The sequence below is a fragment of the Amblyomma americanum genome, chromosome 7 (genome assembly GCF_052857255.1).
Source record: "Amblyomma americanum isolate KBUSLIRL-KWMA chromosome 7, ASM5285725v1, whole genome shotgun sequence".
Lineage (NCBI taxonomy): Eukaryota > Metazoa > Arthropoda > Arachnida > Ixodida > Ixodidae > Amblyomma > Amblyomma americanum.
In genome coordinates this window covers 49,707,397-49,729,780 of record NC_135503.1, presented here as the reverse complement: position 1 = coordinate 49,729,780, position 22,384 = coordinate 49,707,397, and the positions used below count along the sequence as shown (strand labels likewise).

Sequence of the window (22,384 nt, the reverse complement as noted above, 5' to 3'; positions counted from 1 at the left end):
CCAGCGAAACTGATCAGGTCGTCTCTGAAGTTAGTACCGCGATGCGGGAAATGGCGAGAAATAAACGAGACTTTGAATAAGGGGGACTATGGCCAACCTGGAGAAATAAATATGACCGCTACTGGGTTTAGAACCCACGGCGGCGCGAACAGATCAGCTTCACCGGCTGCACGAGAACACATATCAATATGCATCGCTATGCTATGCAGCCCACCACGCATCGTGTTATACTGCACCACACACTCGCGCTGCGCATTGCACGTCGTCGTCTTCATCCATATCCATTGTGCGGAAGTCACGTAAGGAAAGGAAATGTGCTTTCAATCGCGCTTTCTGGTACGTGGCGTTGGTACCCGCCTCCAATAACCTGGTTTAGTATAATCATCCGTGATTAACAATGCTGAACCGTCCGCAATATTTCTCCGTCAGGGGGGTGCTAACGCTATCACGTTAAAGTGTTTCTGCGGCGTGCTAAGATTAAACTAATCGACACATAAACGCAAGATCAGTTAGTAGTGTCAACATACCGCGTACAGTTGACCAAGAAAATGAGGCATGTAAGAAACGCACACCGGGCAGGCGCTCTGTGCGCGTTCCTTACGTATCTCGTTGTTTTGCTGTACTGCAGCAGGCTCGCACCGTTACGAATATGCCCAACTTTTCGGCGTGCTGTTGTGCAATCAGTTTACTGTCATCTCAGGGTTTAAAGACAGGCACTTGATTGATTCCAAAAACTTCTCCAATGTGCATGCGCATAATTTACGAGCATAAAATCTCCCAGTAAGTCGCGCCGAGCACTCATTTGTACGCGACCGCGGTCGAAAGCAGCCGCACTGCGCTCACTGTGGCGTCAGCTCTTTCTCTCGGAGCTCCGCTAATGCCCGTCGTCCTGTCTATCCCCATCAGAGCGAAGCTCTCGGTCTCAGGGCTGATGCCCCCGGGCAGCCCTAATTGAACGCTCTGGGCGCCGGTAGCCGGAGAGAGAGACGCTCCCTCGCTCTCAGCGTGTTGCTTGCAGCGCTGTGTAAGATGGAACAGCACGAATCGTCCAATCAGCGGAGAGAAGATAACGCACTAGGCCCACGACTTGACCTCTCCTTGAACAGCCTGAATCCTAATCGACTCCAAGATTTTTGGGGCGGGTGGTGTCGTCACGAATTAGCGTGCAGTGCAGTCTAGAGCAAACAAGAAAAACCATCGCCATAAATTTAAGGTATAACGTGCGATCAAATGAAGTCAAATAAGGCTTTGTAAGTGATGCACCGAACTACTGCGGCGACGAACGAAGAGGCAGGGGAGTGCGGCGGTGCCAGCCATTGGCTCATCGAAGTGTTGCTCTTGTCACTGGTTCATTGTCTGCCGCCTCTGGCGACCAAGCCTGCTTTGAAAGCGGGATCAATGCTCACAGATGCGCGGCTTTTGCGGTGATTGTTGGAAAAAACCTACGCAACACTTTTTTTCGGCCTTTGGGACATTAATATGCACATCGTGCGAGCTCCCTCGCGACTTTCCTCACAACACAGCATTTACTACTTCGTTGTTTTTTTTTTTCCTATGAAATGCAAAACTACCTCTTCAGCCGAAGGCGTACGGTTGACGGATTATACTGAGCTTCGCTCCTACAGTTTTGTGGTGTTATCTTGCGTTGCTTGTTGCCTCGTAAGGAGACCACAAGCGAGTTTGGCTTGTAGTTTATTTCCCAAGTTTAGAGTGCATGAGTGCTGATTTCGTGTTTGTTGCCTCAAGCGGCAGATGCAAATTGTCTCGCAATGCAGTCGGAGGCGTCACCGGAGGTGGGGCGGATAGGACCGGGTGCACCGCTGAGAGAAAGTGCAGCTGCACAACGCTGGAGGAAGGGGGAGGGGGGGGGGGGGTGACGCAAGAGCTTTTGTGCATCACTCGAGCCTTTGTGTCTGATATGTAGCAGGTAGAGATGAGAACGGGTTCGCCCTCGACTTTCAAGCGATTTTCAAACACAACGTTCCCACACGCATACATCGATATTGCCGCGCGTTTTTATATGCTCAAGAATGCTCACAGCCTCAACCAAGACATCCATGCATGATAGAGAACGTCAGTATTTAAGTCTTTAATAGAGCTCCTTTATTTGAAACTCTATCGCAAAATTTAACATATATAAACGTATAAATGCATGCAATAAGAGGTCTTATAAATGAATTTTGCTGAGGTATAGGTCGTATATAGGTCCGCATTGCAGTATGGCATGAAGATGTGCCCCATGGGGAGAAAGGGAGGTGGAAGGTAGAGGGGCAGTTCTATTAATTTTTTTTCAATACGCGTCCGCTCGTGCATTTATGGAGGTGGTATTTTATTTGTGTGCTTAAATTTAGAAGTACCGTTGTCTGGTAAACTATTACTTGATAACCATAATTAGTTTTTATCCCATAGGCGATCTGGTAAAAGAGTTTCATAACTGATATGTTTGCAATTGTGCACTGCGCATGGCGTGTTAAAGGGTTTATTCTTTGTATAGAAAACACTGAACATGAGTGGAAAGCAGTGGTTTAGTTAGTTTATAAATATCTCATATTTTTAAGCCACGCCACTATCAATCTGTGGTCCCAAAATATGGAATATCTTTAAAAAGCCTTATTGCATTTTTTCTAGCAGGAATAGTCCTTTCAAGTTCATGTAGTATGATTCCCCAGACTATAGTGAAATAGAGATTTTTTTTTTAACCAGAGTTGTAGCGGTAGCACTAAGAATTGTTTCCGTCTTGTAACTCGGGATGTTGGCAGTCTAACAACATTGCCAACATCTGGGATACTTTTGCGCGGCTTGTTAAATTCTTCGCTGGCTACAGACAGACCATGAGGAGCACACAGTATTTCAGCTAAAGAAATCTGAAGGAAAAAAAAATTACTTTTCTGCTTCCTATTATTCTTTTACAACCCTAGAAAGAATTGACGCAGCGTCAATAATAGTTTTAGCTAATACAGCTTTGAGGGGAAAAAATAGTGCAAACACGAAAAACAAGCAAGCATATTGCGATCTATTTAAGGGATTACCGTTAGGAGGAAGCAGATTTCCTTTGCTTCTATCTCCCAGAGGGTTACAATTCCTTGAGTAATTTATTTTCTCTGCATAGGTTTCCGTTTCCGGAGAGGCTCAATGAAGGCGCAAACAAGCTTCTTCTCTTACGGGCATCCGTACAGATCTGTAAGGCGCTAACGCCACGCGTTACTGGCTCTCCAGTGGCCTCTTGCGGCCACTTTGCGCAATGCTGCTGTAACACGCGTTCTTAACAAGCACATACAGCTCAAGTCTTGCGGCGACACTCGCAAGAACAGCAAACGAGCAGGCCTAGTCTTTGAAGCAGGCTGCAAACGCGCGCCACCCGACTCCGCCACAGTCGCAGAGTCGTGTCTCCTTCGCATCTGTTGCCGAGAGTCGTCGGTTAGGCTGTTCTTCCTCCTCTGCGGGGTCTACTCAGTCTCAATTCCCTCAAGTGGTGCTCGTCCCCGGCACTCGTCCCAACGGGAAGGCGGCGTCCTTAGCCCACAAACGGGCTCCGCGTTCACGTGACAACTTATGTACTTCAGGCTTCTCGTTCCCTCTTCGTGGCGTGATAAAATGCGCGCGATAACGCGCCGACCGAGCGTCCCAACTCGTGGGGCACGTGAGGGGAGCTCGTCGCGCCCGCAAGAGTGAGGCGACCTTGGTTGCTGATCGTGTTCGCTTCTTCCAACTCTTTAAACGTTGTTCTCCTGGCGCCTGTTTTTATGTGTTTGTTCCGTGGTTTATCAGCTCGAGCATGTTGCCGGCTGTTGCCTGTTTCGCGAACGTGTCAGAAACCGGCGCAGGAGTTTTCCGCAGAGACTGCAACGCCGTGACGTGTTCTGAATAGTAGCGAACGCAAAAATCAACCTTCTCTAGTTGTACCGTTCTGCGTTGCCGCTTGGAATCGTGCTTCAGCTTCTCGTGGCTTCAGCTGTGGCTTCTTCTGCCAAGTGCCGTGGCTTCTGACGAATTCAAACGGAGCGCCAGCTCAAGGTGAAGGCGCAGTCCCGTGGTTATCAAGCTACTGAAACGTCAAGAACGAGGTACGCGGTTTTCTTCGTCAGAAAATGTAGCCCCATTTATGTCAAGTGTGAGACGGCTCCTTCGCTGGTAGCTTTAAAACTTTTCCTCGAGTCGACGAAGCCTATAGCTTGGTCTAAGAAGACGTATGTTTCCGGATATTTCTCCTGCAGGTGTTCGATGTGTATGGTATCAAACCTGACCACTAGACGGTCGGCACCCTGGACTCGTCGTGTCCGCGCAGTCAGTCAGTCAGTCAGTCAGAAAAACTTTATTTCCCACCGATACAGGAGACACGCCTACCTTCCCAGCTAGTCAACCCCAATTCGCTTGCCACGTCCCACCGTAACCGTTCGTCTTGCCTTCAAGGAACTTCTTGTGCCTCGTGTCGCCTTCCCTATTTAAGAAAATAAAATACAGACCGTCAAAATTTTCGCCGCCTAGGAAGTAAACACAGAGAAAATATATCGCTCCTTACATCCGCGGCTTCAGTTGCCGGCCTTGCCTCGCGGTCTCCGTTCTTCCTTCCTGCGAAGGCTCCCTTCACTCTCTCTCTCTCTCTCTCTCCAGCTTGGTCTCCCCCTCCTCCTCTCCACACGCGCTCACTGTCGTCGCGAGGAAAGTGGGAGTGCCGTACATCCCGTGTTTGCCGCGCGTCCTCCGCCGTAACCGCCCACATGTCCTCCAAGCCAGCGTCGCGTCCTGTCGCGGGGGTCTGCTTTGAGACTCGAGTTCGACACGGCGGTCACAATTGATGCTGCGCCGTCTACTTCGCTTCTCTCGGAGACTCACCGACACTAACGGCTTTTAAATAAGTGGGAAACGTTCGAGGAAGAAGAAGATGAAGAGAGGGAGAGAACCAGCGCCGTGAAAAAGAGAGAAAAACCCAAACTGTCGTCAGTGACGCCGCGCGCGCGCAACATCGCTTCTCGTTTTTTGTTTATCTATTTCAACGCCGCTGGCAAAGCTTCCGGCTTTTGTGGGGGGCCCCCGCCGCGCTACATCGCTCTGCGTGTACGAACGGAGACTCCCCGGTCGCGAGAGACGCGCCTGTAGCAGCAGTGCCAGCAGGAACAGCAGCTGCAACGGCAGTAGCTGCGCCGGCGGCGACTTGGAGCACAGCTTCACCGACATCACCTCAGTCATCACTACCGTTGGGCAGTCGAGAGCGATCGCGCGAACCGCGGCCGTTCTGCGTCGTTGTGCTTTGTGCGTGCGTGCGCGTGTGTGTGTGCGTGCGTGCCCGCCCGCGAGCGTTTCGCGTTTGCTTCCCAACGCAACGTGACGCTCCCGTCGACTCGGAGCTGAGTTCGCGTCTGCAAGTGTGAGGAGGATTTTCTCTCACGGTCGTTAGTGATGACTGCGCAGTGGCGCTCTGTTCGTCTGACCCGCTTGTTTTGAGTGTTTGTTTCGTTTTGCTTTTGGCTTTCGACGTCGGCGACGTGCGCAGCGTTTCCGTGATGTGGCGTCTTGACTCGTCTCCGTGACCGCAGGGCGTCGCTCTGTCGAGACCCGACTTCAACAGCAACGTGAAAGCGAAGACCGCTGGCAGCGCTCGACAGGTGTTCCGGCTTACCTTGACCTCGGCACGCCGGCCCGAGATGACGTAAGCGGTGAGAGAGGAGGCGAGAATGACGCCCGACCACTTTCCCTTTTAGGAAGCGAGCCGTTTATGGCTCCCGCGTTACGGCAGAGCTAATTGTGCATGTTTAAACGCCTGCGTAAATACCGCTTCACGAATGCCGCCCGGCAAGGGTGACGGCAACTTGAGGATGCCCTTTGGCGTTGTAGCTGTGCCTTGCCTGCCCTTCTTTAGAATAGCTTTGAGCTTTAAGAGCGAGTATAGGGTCGCCTTGTTTGTAGGAGTAGAGACAACAAATTTTAGGAGCACGCAGATTTTGCCGAAGGCTTCCTGCGTGCACAAGGAGGCGTTCAGGCACGTACCGTGGACAAAAAGTGCGTAAAACATTTTGTATATTGATTCTAAAGTAGGCCGACCTAGCTTGACTGACTTTTTAGAACCTATCTCGAGCGGCAGCAGTATGACGTAAGAGGCGGAGTTCGGAAACACAAACTTTCCGGGCTAACTCATCTGTGGCCGCCGCGGTAGACAAAACATTCGACTTATGACAGCACGCTGGAACACGTGCGATGGAAAGGCGGCATTGTTGTGTTTTCCTGGTTGTTACGTGTTACTGATACACTGCGACCCAGGAATCCACGCATAAACTACTGAGCACACGTTGCTTGATGTTAAATTACCCAAGCGGATTTCTGAGTAATCAATAGTTCTAGAGTTTATGACGCCCTAGGCATTATTTGCTTACAATGAAGAAAATGCGGCCGATCAATTTGATGCCCCTACTCTTTTAATTGGCATCATAATGCGTGCGTTAGATACGATATTCCGCGTCATTCTCACTGCCCGCGATAGGTCTCTGGTATCCTTACCCTACGGACGACGTCGCGTGACTTAATTTTTAGTTTGTTTCGTGAGAGACACCCTTGATGCTGAAGCAAGCGATTGGAATATCAAGAAAACTGGTGCACGTGGTGAGGTTGACGCAAGCAGAAATCACAACCTTAATACTGGCAGTAAAAAAAAAAAAACAGGACTATTGCCCCAATATTTCTTTTACCCATTTGATGCTCAACGCCCATGCAAGCACATGTGCAGTCGGGGACAAAAGTCTCTGGAGCAAGTGTTTCTCAAATGAAGCCGGTAGCTCTGCTATTAGCCGGCGGCTGGAGACCACACTTGTGAAGTTGGAAGTCAGAATTTTCTTCTTTCATCGCAACAGGTGTGGCCTCCAGACGCTGGCTAGTACTGGAGCTATCGGCTTCGTTTGAGGAAATCGTGGTCCAGAGACTTTTGTCCCCTACTGTACGTACGGTCGAAAGTTCGCAGAAAAGCTGATGTGCACCGCTTCCCCATTGCGTGAATTACGCAGCAAGGAAACTGCTCAGAACGGAGGAAAAAAATGGGGTGGGGGAGTCAGCCGTGAGCGGTGGGACTGAGATACTTTCGGCTCTCCTATTTTTGGAGGAGGAGGGGGGGGGGGAGGTGATTGTAGATAGGCAAATAACAATGACTGTACTGTTTACAAGGTGTCGATCCCACTAAGCACGTTTACAGGAATAACTTGATGGATGACCCTATATGCGTTGCCAGTTCTATTCTCTGCCCTCGCATCGAGCTTCTATAATAAGAAACGAAACACAGAGAGGAAGAAAACAATAACTAATAAATAGACACGAACATCTGTTATTTCCAGTGTTGTGCCAATGTCTTCTGCGGTTTTTGTTTGACCTCTCTTTGCATATATATGAGATCTTTGAAGCCCTCGCGCCTTTCACACCGAAGCAGAGTTCCAGCTTTATGGCTTCAAGGGTTCGCATTTTTACTTTTGAAGGTGTTTACTTTTGCGTTTCTACGTATGTGCTTCTACCTACCGCACTTATGCCGAAGTGCACATGTGCGCGATAAAAAAAAAATGTGCTCTTGTGTCGCCGCTTGCATTCGTATACTGCCAACGCGAATGTATTATCCCATACAAGGAGGCTATTACAGATATCGTATGCAGCGTCGATTTTCGACGGGGGAGTTTCAAGTTTCAAGCCGACTGCACTCGCACCGAGCAGGTTAGACGAGCTAAGTGAAACTGGTTTTAGGTTTCCTGATTGCCTGCGTTGAGCAAACGCTCACATAGCTGTCGACGCGCGCTCTTACGCTAAGGAAACCGAGGGCCAATTTCGAGCGTAGGCGTGACTCTGTTTGGTTAGTGACTTTGTGGGAACTATATGACACACTGCTTTCCAGACGCGACTTTTCTTGGACCGTGCAAATGCGCCCGACACGTGTAGATTTTTCTGCTCTTTCTTGTGGCCGGGATGTTATAGGGATCTGCTTCGACAATTAGAGTACCGGTCCTCTGGATTCTATAAAAACAAGGTAAAACAACAGTGACACGAATTGACGACAATGTGTGACATAAAATCAAAAGTCTGCACCGGCTGAAATGCAAAACCAGGCGATAGGGCGTGCACTGATTGTGGTTGGGAGAGAGCAAAACTGCTTCATCTTATGGAGTTTAACGTCTTAATGCGACTCGGATTTCCACTACGGCGGTAGTGGAAATCTCCGGAATAATTTCGACCACCTGAGGTTCTTTAACGTGCACTAACATCACACACTACACGGGCCTCTAGCATTTCACCTCCATCGAAATGCGACTGCCGCGGCCGGGATGGAACCTGGGTATTTCGAGTCAGCAGCCGAGCGCCGTAACCACTGAGCCACCGCGGCGGCGGGGCGCAGTTAAACCAACCTCAGTATAACCAAATTGTGTACGGGGGTGTAGTGAATTATAGGGCACTGCCGTATAAGCTCATTGGAAACGTTCACACGGAGACCCATGCATGTCATGCTTTGCGGTGGCAGTATTATCAGGTTTTCGCCGGGTCCGAGGTGGACGTAAAATCTTGTGAGAAAATATGTCGTCGCGTTACTATGTCGGTCACTCTTCACCCGTTTTACACTCCTGTCAGTGTGTGATACTTGCGGTCATGGTCGCCTGTCGGTTTAACATGAGTCTGTCTAGAACGACAACATTCCGGCGCGCCTTGAACTGCATACTGGGTGTCATTACAAAGAGGGCACAAGTTTCCTACGGCTTTCCCACCTGACGACTTAGTTTGCCCACTACTGTCTCGTGCAAAAGGCACAGTCTTTTCGTGAGTCGAGCTTTCGTCAAGAAGCGAATGACATGAGCTACGCTTGCTAAGAACAACTTAGCTCTGCACTGCGATGCGCAATGCACGCGAAAAAATGTTTATAGCGTGGATATACAGTCGGACCTCGTTATAACGAAACAGTTTATAACGAAATAATGTATATAACAAAGAAATGACGATTCCCCTTGGAAGCTCGGTCAACACGCGCTATAACGAAGCTACGGCTATAGCGAAGTAATCACCGGGCTCCTTCAGCTTCGTTATAACGAGGTTCAACTGTATTTCGAAGCTTCCATGCGCAAAGCCACGTGGAACAACGGGGCTCCAAGCAGGGTCCTTCTCCCTCCCTTTCAAAGCATCCCAGAGGATGAGGAGGAGTTGTTGCAGCACGTGCGCGGAGAGGGAGTGTGGCCGAGAGAAAGGGTTGGTGAGGTGGCGGCACGTCGACAATGGGCGCAGCGAGCGGTTCGGGTGCCTTTCGCGGGTAATTTGCGCCGCCGCCACGCGGGGGTGTCACGCCTGAAGCGACACCGTGAAAGGAACCGAGCAGCTGAAGCGCCGATCGGCCTCCTCCCTGTATTCCGCCGGAGAGGAAAGTATTCTTTTTCGCCTCTCTATGTACGTACTTTCCTCCCGTTCTTTGGCAAGCCCTTCGTTCTCCGTCCCATTACGGCGGGTAAAATACAGGCGTTGCGTTGTGCACGCCACCACTAGGTTCCTTCAGGCGACGCCCGGGGGGGAGGAATGAATGGGCGTGAATAGCCCTCGAATCCCGAGTCGATGCGATGGCTGACGAACGGGAGATGGTTTGAAGAGTGGGGAAAGAGTGGTGGGCGCTGTTGAGTAGGCTGCTGCGGTACGGTGGCAGCTTTCGCGTAATTTCACGGTTCGAGCGAGGCGTCCGTTTCCCTTGCACCACCGAATGCGGCGGAGTGGGATTCTGATTGAAAAAGGTGCGCCTCCGTGCGTCTATTCATAACTACAGAAAATTGGTGGTGCCGATCGGAGAATTCATCTGAGGCCGCGCGTGCATCGATATGTCGATCTCGTTCTTATATCATCGCGTGAGGTGCGTGAACTACGATATCCAACTTGACGCGATATCTGTAACCAGTTTGCGTATTTTTTTTTCTTGACCGTAATTTTGAATAACTTTTTTTTCATTCTCCCGAGCTTTATTTATATATTTTTTGTTTCTCTTTATTTCACTGTCAGTTCCCACCAAATTTTCGCGAGCTGCTGTACCGCTTTGTTTTATTCCCGATTTAAAGAACCTTGTTGTGATCCCTATATCAAGGAAATTGTTTTTGTCTGAGCGTGGATTTTCTTGTTTCTTCTTTTTTTTTCTGCTCTCTCGTGCAAAGTGCGCGCACGTGAAGCTGTACTGTGTGCCTCTGCAGTTTATATGTTTAAATTGTAGGGAAGGATGGAGCTAGTCAAGCTGACGTTTCAGCTTTATTATCCCCACCCTTTCTTCATTGATTGGATTAAATTTAAAGGTATTATTATTATTATTATTATTATTATTATTATTATTATTATTATTATTATTATTATTATTATTATTATTATTATTATTATTATTATTATTATTATTATTATTATTATTACTATTATTATTATTATTATTATTATTATTATTATTATATGGTCCCGGAATCTATACAGTCGCTTCGATCGTCCGGCGGGGTACATTTTGAGTCGGTTTTCCATGCTGTCTTCCCATTTCAGCGTTAATGTCGTAGTCTTGCGGCTATTTAGCAATCGTCGCTTGCCTTTCAAACCTTTCTACATGCTTTCTTATTCTTAGAATGTGCTGTTATCATGTTTGTGTGCCTTAAAGGGGGCTCTCACCAGGCACTGCATTCAACCGGTCTTTCAAGGAAGGTTTGTGCGCTGGAAATCTCAATTCTCAGAGGAAAAATCGATATTCGAGGTTCATCCGGATAAAGAGTACTGGAAACCATTCAGAAAAATCCGGACAGAGTGAAACTTCGCGAGGAGTTGCTTTCGTCCGACTTTAATCGAGTTATTTGTGGCGGCGTATCAGCAAGGTCTTGTCACCGTGAGTTAGACTGGCGTTCCGCATGTGTCGTTTCGCGAGCGCAGCATTCGCGAGCACAGCGCAGACGAAACGGTGGGGAGGTGCAGCCCGCCGAGAGTCGAAGCGAAGGCGAACGAAGCGACGTGTCGCAATATCCGCCACGTCCGTCCGGTTTACTGTGAGCTGGTGCGCAGTGCACCGCCCTTTCATCGACTCGTCGATCCAGGCTATTCAAGGCCGCAGTACAAATGCGCTGATTAAGTTAAACTCATTATTCGAGTTTTCAATCTGATACAAATCTACAAGCACGCAGACGACCGAAAGCTAAGATTCCAGCGATGCGCTGCCTCAGGATTGACTCGTTGGTCCAGGCTGTTGAGGCATATATAAGTCGCGATGTTGATGACGTCTGTCTGATTGTTTAGCGCTCTCAACCTGAAATGAAAGCGCAATCATGTCGATGAATTAAGACTAGTCATCCCATGATATGAACTTCAATTCCGTATGTAATGATGTGCACTATATTTAAAATGACTGAACGACCCGGGCTGTTCAGGTGTAGAATTCGCAATTACGGTAACCTCCGTATCGTTACTGGAGAGCGTAAGGACGCTATTCGTCGCGAAATAGTGCATCAAACTTAATTCTGATCAAAAATCAACAGCGAAGAACAACATGACATTTCTGAAAAAAGAATAAGCACCTTCAAACTGCCGGGGCTCTTACCAGTTCACATAGCAGCGATAGGGAGATGAGATGATGGTGAAAAAAAAATTAATTGGAACCAAAATTGGTGGTCTATTCCCCTAGTCCATTGGATATTGCAGCCGCTCTACCAGTAGGAAGCTGGTGTAAAACTTCGTCGTTCAGACCAAAGTCTCCAGGCGCTGCCATTGATGGCGCTTCAGTCGCATTCTGCACCAGCCAGGATTTGTAGATACGTTTCTGAGAACTGATCGCTATTCAACAGGCAATCCCAGTCACCGGATTCAATATGAAAATACTGGGCAAACGATCAGTAAAATGAGCCTGAAGAATTAATCGAAAAAAAAGAAAACCAGTGTGAAACAGGGAACCAGAGCTACCTGTCAATAAAATTCGATGGAATTGAAGCGACCAGAAATTACAGAAGAGACTGGCATTCTTGTGCGCGTGCACTACGCGAGTGAGGTCCCCAGCCTCTTCTGGATTCCAAAGACACAGTGTGCTGCGCCAGATGCTTTATGTGCACAGGCCGCTAGGTGGCGCTCGTGAGCGTGGTTCACGCAATCCAAGGCATTGGGGTTTAAGGACAGTGAAGAGAAAGTGATTTTAAGCGGGTAGAAATAACCAAGCGATGGTTATCTGATTGGTGGCTAAAATCAAGAGAAGAGTAAAATTTCATGCCATGGCTAGGTGGCTTGAGCCACCGCCCGATTTAAAGGGTCCAGCCATATCCATCCATCCATCCATCCATCCACCCACCCACCCACCCATCTATCCATCTATCCATCCACCCACCCACCCACCCACCCATCCATTCATCCATCCATCCATCCATCCATACATACATACATACATACATACATGCACATGCATGCATGCATGCATGCATACATACATACATACATACATACATACATACATACATACATACATACATACATACATACATACATACATACATACATACATACATACATACATACATACATACATACATACATACATACATACATACATACATACATACATACATACATACATACATACATACATACATACATACATACATACATACATACATACATACATACATACATACATACATACATACATACATACATACATACATACATACATACATACATACATACATACATACATACATACATACATACATACATACATACATACATACATACATACATACATACATACATACATACATACATACATACATACATACATACATACATACATACATAGAGAACCCCCGTTCCTGGATTCGAAAGACGAAAGCTTGCTTGCTGTTTTTTTTATATTTCGCACACTTGCTACAAAGGCATAACTTGGGTTCGCTGTGTACCAAAGGAAATCATGTAAGGTGTTTTCATGCGGCAACCGGAGAAGGCTCCTGCCCTTATTGCTGTCGGTCGGCCACTTGGAGAAATCCTCCTCCCTTCGCTTCGGAATGAAGACAACTCATACCCACAGAGGAAAATTGGTCAAGATACAAATGGCAAGAAAATAACTAGGGCTTAAAGAGAGAGGCTTTCAGAGAGAGCGAAAAAAACATCTTATTAATCTCCGAGTTTGAGGGGGTGGTTATTCCAGGTTTGGAAGTCCAACGATGGTTGCTGTCCGCCTGGCTTTCTTCATCAGGTGAACCAGAATTGAGGTGTCCGGGCTGGTGGTGTACCTTGTTGAGGTGTACCTCCTTTCACTGCTCGAAGTTGTTCCTGTTTTCTTCAATATCGGAGTTTGCTTTGCTACATGCCCCGACTACGTGGCATAATGCTGAAACAAAAACGGCTCATCGGGAGGTCGACCATCAATCGGAAAAAAAATAAAGGGCCTTCGAGAAATAATTGAAAAGATGAGAAGAATTACAATGACACACGAGTCATGACTTAGAGAAAACAAGAATACACTAAATGTTAACATAAGTGGAAGCCTGGATGAGGGAAGGAATGAGGGCCTGGAAGACGAAGCTTCCCGGCTTGATAAGCAGTGAGTCCTCGTCTCTGACTTTTCTGATCATCAGTCTCCCAGTGAAATTATGAGATCAAGCGCCCCCTACATGGTTTGTATGCCTAGCGTAGTCGCTAGCAGTTCTGTATGCATCCAAACGCACGTAAACAGGATTTTTCAAAGGCTTAGATAATCTTCCGTGAAATGGAAGCACGTGACCAGAGATAACCCAGTGTATCAGCGTCGCCCATAGGGGATATCCTGGTGGCTACGGTGTCCGGAATTGTTAAATGAGGAAGGACGAAGTGTGATCACATGCGACAGTTGCGGGTGAAGGAGCAACAAAAAAAAAGGCGCAAGGATGGCGATGAAATAAAAGAAAAGTATTCTATGAATGACTTCCGCATATGGAGTGGTAGAAGGTCGACTGCTTGTCTTTTATTTCTATTGCATACTGTTGATTGAACGTGAGTACGCATTTCATTTCCCGTTTCGACTGTTCGGTTGTGCGCATATATTTTTGTGTGCACGAGCTCAAAAGCACGTTCTCGGAACTCGCGTTTCGGGTTACACCCGCCGCGGTGGCTCAGTGGTTAAGGCACTCCTCTACTGATCCGGAGATCCCGGGTTCGAACCTGACCGCATCGGCCGGTGAAACGCAAAAGGAGCCCGCGTGCTGTGCGATTTCAGTGCACGTTAAATATCCCCAGACGGTCGAAATTATTCCAGAACCCTCCACAGCGACACCACTCTCTTCCTTTCTTCTTTCATTCCCTCCTCTATCCATTCCCTTACGGCGCGGTTCAGGTGTCAGCTGATATGTGAGACAGATACTGCGCTGTTTACTTTCCCACAAAACCAATTTTCTTTTTTTTTTCGGGTTATGTGGGCCCCTTCACCAGAGATTAGTGCAGTGTGTATTGGATGCAGGCTAGAATGTTAGGGAGCAGGGGGCGTTGTAGGGACGACGTTTGTACTGCTCAGCTCGTTAGAAACGCGACCCACTTAACGTCAACCTTGACAACAGTCCGTTCTCCGTAACAGAACGGGGTCGCGCCCATGCAAGGCCAGCACGGCGCGCGCGACATTGGCGGAAGCAAACCGCCGCCTCTCTCTGTGCACGCGATATGTTTCCCCGAAACGGCACCCGTGGCTTGTCGCCGTGGCATTCCGGCTGTCAGCGCGCTATAGTCTGGCGTCGCCGACAGCGTATATCTCGCGCCGGAAGCGACGCTGGGGTCGCCTGCGGTGCAACAGCCAGCATGCTCCCACCAACGCCCTCCACTCGGCGGCAGCCATTCTTTCTTTTGCGATGGGCGCATGCTAGCGTCAAACGCGGCGGGGTCGTCGTCATCGTCTCTGGGCGCTTGACGTCAGCGCCAGGCGGTGCCGCCGCCGGCAATGTTGACGAGAAACGCATCGGCCGCCGGGCCTGCGTAGACGTGCGCTTTGACACATTCGCAGAGGGCGCTTCGAAGCGCTGCCATATAGTTTGTGTTTTGTGCAAGCAGAGTGGAGAATAAGCGAACGCCAGTTAGCGGTGGAGGGAACGGATTGTGCAGAGCATGGAAGTACCGCGTTTACATCCATAATGAAAGCACATTTCTCTGAATATATTGGGGCTAAGTGGAACGGGCGTTCCACTTTGGTATGGTATGGTATGGTATGGTATGGTATGGTATGGTATGGTATGGTATGGTATGGTATGGTATGGTGAATGATGCGTGGTGCACGGTAGGCTACAGTGCGTACACAAAGGTATAATAGAGAGTTATAGCATAGGGCGATCCGCGATCCACTACAGCGATCCGCTTCCTTGAGGCACCTCTGCGCGTGCGCAGAACGTCCTGAGGCCGCCAGATGGCACCACGTGGCCGTCAGACGCGTGGGCGCCTGCTGCGTCGGGACCAATCAACACGTATTTAGTGGTGCCCCAGGCAAGCGGATCACGGCAGCGGATAGCGGATCACGCTACACTATAACTCTCCGATGTTGTATGGTGGATTTAACGTGTTGAAGATACACGCGTACTATGAAAGACTCCGCAGTGGAGGGCTCCGGATTGAACTGGGGCATTTTAACAACTCCGTTGGCTTGGGGTCAGCAGCCACACGCTGCTGCCGGTGAGTCATTGCGTATAGTAGGTGGGTTTATCGCGCTAAGTAAGATTAACATTATGGTCGATTAATATTTTCCCACGTTTTACTGACTCTTGTAGTGGGGCGCATGTTTTATGTGATAAAACACGGGTGTGGGTGCATTCGCGCTGAGAGTCAATTGAACAGCCCTGAGCCCGGCCGCAAAGCCGGCTGTTGTGCCTGGAGTAGAAACGATGCGAATGTTTAGCACGCCCCGAAGCTTCCAAACCAAAATTTTCCACCTAGTGACCCTCCCGCGTCTCAACAAGTGCCACGCTGGTCGGTATGATCTTTACAGTTTTCCAATGTGCTGGAGTTCCGTGTCGTCGCGTCGCCAGTTGCAGTCAAATCAAGTACCCCGATTCGCTTATATGTCACAGGTAACCGCTATAATGCCTGATTTCAGAATCCACAACATGCGGGCCCTTACCGGCCGTAGAAATCGGGGCTCAGAAGAAGCCTGGACGTTAAAGAAGGGCTGGCTTGATTAAAATATTTCTTTCCTTTCTGTTTTCTTTGAATACAGTAGAGGGACAGAGACCTAGTCCTCTACAAATTAACGGAGCGCGATGCGGACGAAGCGAACAGGCAGGGAACCAGGAATCAACTACATTTTATTCTACGCCGCACGTGGCCCCACGTAGCCAGCGCGAGCGCATGTCACGAGCCAAGGCGGCGCAGCACTGCTGATGATGATAGTGCCGCTACAAATATTTTCTTCCTGGAAAAGGAGAAGCGCCTCAATGCAGGCTCCCATATTAGTTTCGCCAACCTAATGAATGAATGAATGAATGAATGAATGAATGAATGAATGAATGAATGAATGAATGAATGAATGAACGTTTATTCCACAGTTAAATACGTTGATACCGCTGCGGTGCGAAAATATCGGTAGACGGGTGTTTTTGCATCATGCATGCCGTTCACGTAATGAACGTGCCGCCTTTGCATTAATTAACCAGGCGCCTTAGTTCGCGAGCTACAGTGGCAAATATCGTTGTGGTTAAAGAACTGGCTCATTCAAGCGTTTACATATAATGAGGTTATCTGTTTGCCTGTTCGTAAAAGTTAACAATCATATTTCCTTAATTCTTTGATTAACTCGTCTTCGACTGCTTGATTGCTTAGTTACCAAAATATATTTTATGAGACAAACAAATGCACATGGCTCAATGATAGCCATTTTTTTAAGTCGTGAACGCAGCATTCCCTTGCAGCTGCTAAAAATAACAAGCTAGCGGAGTGGCCGGCAGCACATTATTGCATCTGTTTCTGCAGCTATCATCTAAACGTCTGGCATCAACATTCTATTGGACTGATAAACAAAACGAAAGCGGTACAAGCATGGTTTCGTTTATACAATACGCAAAACTGCGTTCATTAGTTATGGCGATCAGGGTTCTCCTCAGAGGTTCTGGCTGCTTTCGGTAATATATAAATCTTTCTTCGACAGTGATATTACAGGAGAGTATAACGACTAACTGTGAGGGATGTTTGTTTCCTCTTCGACGCGCATGTGTCAACTGTGTCACTTGGGTGCCCTTTTCTTTTCTTTTTTTGCATGAGTGCTGTTAGCAGTTGATAGCGTGCCATCCGATCCGTGTTTTTGTGATGTTCCTCGTCTCGTGGCATCTCGCTGCACTTCATGCACCGGAAAGAGTGTTTTGTCTCGGAGTCTTCGTTGCTATTAAACAAATATGTACCCACCATGGTTGCAGAAATAATTCGTTCACCCCTATGAGATTCACGCCCTAGGTAGGACTGCGGCAGCGGTTAATTTGGCTCGCCATAAGGAAGTCGCACCTAGGACAACGTAATGATTTTGCTAGAAAAAATAGTTGAAATGAAAGGGTTAAGCCAATAAAGAATTGGCTTCTGTATGTGCGGCTGCAGAAGTTAGGCCAATATTGATTTGCTCCTCCTACTCTCGTGTTTGTCCTTTTAATTGTCCGCGACTTTGCACTAATTTCACTTCCTGTGTTCTCCCCTTTTTTATAATGCGAGTCGATGAATAGAAAATAGTTCCATGTTTAAGCCGAAATGCATATGCAATCAATCGATCAGTCAATCCTTCATTCAATCAAACAATCAATCCTTCAATCGTTCAATCAGTAAGATCAATCGATCGACCGACTAATCAATCAACATCCTACAAAGCCGTCAATGAATAAAAAAAAAAACGAAGGAAAACTTCCGTTCAAACGTCATTGATGGCTCTATGAGACGTTGATTGATTGATTTGTCTATCGGTAGACGAATCAATCAATCAACATCCGACAAAGCCATGAATGACGCTTGAATGGAAGTTTTTCTTTGTTTTTTTTTAATCAAACACCTACGAGAAAATACGAATGGTATCGATGAACCTGTCGAGAGAATACGAAAAATAAAGGGTCGGCTTTCGCCATTCTTTAACGCGACCCGAACGGAGCTGATCAATTCAGCGCCGGGCCGTCAGGGGAAATCAAGATGGTCTCGATCCCTGCTTTACCGTTCGTAACTGCGTGCGCAAGGACAGACTTCCGTGAGCTGCCGTTTCAACACGCCGAGTAGGACATCGTCGAAGACTCGACGGCTTCCGCCGCGTAAGCGGTAGCAATAAGAATACCCAACGACGATCGCAGAAACCGCGCGGCTAGATACATACACAAACACTGGGAACAAAACTATCGCACACGGCATACCTAGGCCCGCAAGAGGACGAGAACTGAACGGCCCGCATCCGGCCTTCCTGCGCGAGGGGAAGCTTATTTTCCAGACTGGCTACACATTCCTTGCAGCTTGCATCGCTTTATTCTCTCCCTCCCTCTCCATTCCTTTATTATCTTACAGCTCTTTTTTTCCGACTTCCGCAGTTCCTCTGGCCGTCTCCTTAAATCGCGCTCCATCCCGGCCGGCGCTGAGAAACCGGAAGATGAGCGTCATTTCCGGCGGACCGCTCGGTACTTCCTTCCTCTCTTGGCTCCCTGCTTGCGGTTATTTCTTTCTCTATAATTTTCTTTTTGCATATGTTAGGATAACTTATGTTATTTAGCACCTCTCCGAGGAAAGCGCTGAGCAGGTGCACGGAGTTGAAGAGAAGCACATTTGGATCGAAAACTACCTCTTCTTTGCCCTCTGTTTTCCGGTTCTCGGGCGACATCTATGCGTGGAAAGTAAGGTTCGCTAAGCCTCGCGGCGAGCGCTCCGTTGATCCCTGGCTGCGCGTATAGAAGAGGACCGGCCGCAGACGTCGGCCGTCCGATATATCACGATGGAAAGCCGCCGTCTGCGCTCTATCGGCTCCGGGAGGTGTCAAGCGCAGGCAGCGGTCAAGCTCTTCCGCTCGCCTCTTCAGGGTTAAACGAGTCGATGCATTTTTTTCCTCCCTTCATAGATCGCTTTTGTAACTTTTTTTTGAAAAGGGATGAAAGGGAGCTGTGGCGGCTGTCCTGCCCTCAGGACAGCGTTGCTATGTAGGCGAGGGTGTGGGCAAATCCATTCCAATCCGTGCCATAATTCCGCCCCGTCACAATCGCTGATTTGTAGATTTATGGCTTATGGTTTATGGGGGTTTAACGTCCTAAAGCGGCTCAGGCTATGAGGGACGCCGCAGTGGAGGGCTCCGGATAATTCTACGGACAATAGATGAGGGATGTGGTAAAAGATGTGGTAAAAGATGTGGTAAAAGATGTGGTAAAAGTTGTGTCGTGTAATTCAAATCATTGAAACTCGCTTGAAATGTCTGGAAAATGTTTGCAGGCGCGGTAAGTTCATGGAGCAGTCGCTCCTGCACCGTTTCGGAGGGTACCTGCATACGGAATTTTCCGGTGCTCCGACAACTGCAGTACTTCTAACTCTGCTGAACGTTTCGCCGCCATGCGACATTAGTTCCAGCTCGCAACCTCGCGTCAGAGAGCTCGAGCTCGGTATTGCGTACGTGCTTTTGAAAAACAGGGACAGTATACCGGAAGGAAGAAGCTTTTCTCTTGTCACAGGGATTCAGTGGCATGTCATGCGAAGGCAGGGATAGGTTATTCATACGTAATAGTAGTGTTTCAAGAATGAGTGATTAGTTCACAACGCTCCACTATTGTATAAAACAGTACATGTTCTCAGGATTCCAGTTATTGCCTTCGACTCTCATGGTCCTCAAGTGGCATCTCCTCTTTCATAATGATTTGAAAGATTGCAATCGTTGATTGAATTACTACGCCACATTCACGTGCAATGGTCCACATAGTTGTCTTGAGCACTCGAACTGCGCGCTTTCTTGAGCATTTGTGACGACTGCCAGTCGGTGCCTGGTGGCTCCAAAACAGTTTTTAAAGCGTGAGGAGCTTAACGCGATTCATGGGAATGTCCATGGACGATAAATCAGGTTTCGGGCCGTACCGACTTACGCGATGGGGTAGCGTTGTAAACTCATCGCCTGGTTCCGCATCTGTACAACCTTCGGTAAGGTTCGGTAAGTTACACGTGGCACATCTTTAACAGACCATTGTTGCCAACTGTTTGACCACACTTTGTCTACATTGCTCTGCTGAGGTAAAAAAAGATTAGGGTAGCGAGGCATGCACTGCGCTTTTGCTATAACCACAAATGATAGCCCGAAACTTGAGATCTCTATGGGGTCGAGACAAGCCCTCGATGTTAACATTTCATCTCCCTCTGATTCGGCATAGGTCACAGTATAATCAAGTCACCGGCTCCCATGCTTACCTTTGTTTTTTTTTTTTTTACTTTTTCGTCCTCTACGAGATCGTCTCGTCGTAACTTGCCGTTTTTCAGAGACACGGGGCAGGCATATGGTCATTGTGCAGACTTCACATCAAAGAGCTCGCCTTTGTTGAACCGCCACGAAAATTGAAATTCGAGGGGAATTTTCCGGGTTTTGATGTTTTGCTACCCAAACGGGAAAACACACGGTACAGTCATAAAGGGCGTTTTGCACGAATGCGATATCTTGGAGCAACTACTCCGTCTGCTGCTCTTTGTCTGACCGCTTTCCGATGTTACTGCTTGGCTTTATTGAATGTAAAGAGCGATAGACAGAGGCGATATTTACTTCAAGAAAGAAGTAAGAAGAAACTTGCTTGCGGAAAACAGGGAAAGTCCCGTTCTATAGCCCCATGAAGCAGTTCAGGGCGCATCCCTCTCCACGGTTTTCAGCAAGGCAGCGGAGCTGCTGCTGGTCGTTTTTTTATACGGTAGTCTCACGAGGACCGGTGAATACAATGCGTTACTACTTTCTCGAGGTGGATCTGATTTTGTGCCGAGCTGCATTTCGAGTGTCGTACAACCAAGTACGGCAAAGTGGGGGCGCTTCCATCGATTATTTGGCGTATCCGCACATGATGCAGGCGCTGTGTTACGCGAGTATAATAATTGCTGTGGTTCAAACGAATACGGTTTATTTTGTCAAGCTCTGTGAAAATTTTTAAAGTGGCCGCTTTTCCATGAAGTTTTTGCTACGGGCTTGAGAAAACAGTGCTCTGAGACGTACGTATGTACATACATACATACATACATACATACATACATACATACATACATACATACATACATACATGCATGCATGCATGCATACATACATACATACATACATACATACATACATACATACATACATACATACATACATACATACATACATACATACATACATACATACATACATACATACATACATACATACATACATACATACATACATACATACATACATACATACATGCATACATGCATACATACATGCATACATGCATACATACATGCATGCATACATACATACATACATACATACATACATACATACATACATACATACATACATACATACATACATACATACATACATGCATGCATGCATGCATACATACATACATACATACATACATACATACATACATACATACATACATACATACATACATACATACATACATACATACATACATACATACATACATACATACATACATACATACATACATACAACGAAATACAATTTGTGCAGTGTAAAACGTGAGATATTGTAGTGCAGAATCGCCTATTGCCATATGTCTGCAAGCAGTATTAAGGGTTTAATGTATGCTCCGCTTTCTAGCGAATACAGGCTTCATTCTAGTGTTGCGACGTTTATCCGCTTGAGTATGATCGCGGCGGCTCTGCTTATTCTCTCTCTCTCTCTCTGTACGGGTACCCTTGCGAAGACAAATTTGAAAGTTCAAACATTTAGTCGGGTCGTTGAGTCACCCCATTTGATCATGTCTCCACCTTCGGCAGAAATTCGATTTCGCTCATGAAGACGACGTGCAATAAAGGGTTCTTTCTGCAAACAACGAGAGCGTCTCAAAAGCTACAGCTTGAATCTGCACGACCTAGCGCCAGGAACAAGCTTCGTGTTTGGAAGAAAGTTTCGCTTCGACCCAAGACGCTTCGATTTGAGCCGAGATCGATGCGACGCGCTGTTCCCCGCGGTCGCACTCGATGCGTGCTTCTTTCGGAGGCGACACGTGTCGCTCGGAACCGCTGCTTGCAGCAAGGTTTTTGCAACTCTACTCGTCCTGACGGGAACGATACACATCCGTTTTTCAAATACTCGTTGGTCAAAAGGAGATACTCTCGGGCCTGTGCCACGTGCGAGCTAGAAATTTGCATCACATGCAAGGTGTCTTCACTCACTCAATCAATCAATCAATCAATCAATCAATCAATCAATCAATCAATCTGAAAGACAAAATCATTCAATTAAAACTTTTGCTTCTGGGAC

General features: G+C 47.6%; 1 protein-coding gene across 2 annotated transcripts in view; it reads left to right on the top strand.

Annotated features, from left to right (window-relative positions):
• Positions 1-22,384, top strand: part of LOC144099077 (metabotropic glutamate receptor 5-like) — a 411,956-nt gene that overhangs the window by 134,872 nt on the left and 254,700 nt on the right. Inside the window, exon 3 of one of the 2 annotated variants that reach the window (XM_077632160.1) lies at positions 5,535-5,647. The exons of the other annotated variant lie outside the window; for it this stretch is intronic. The gene's annotated coding sequence lies outside the window, so the exon portion shown is untranslated. The remainder of the gene's footprint in view (positions 1-5,534; positions 5,648-22,384) is intronic. 2 annotated transcript variants of the gene reach the window in all.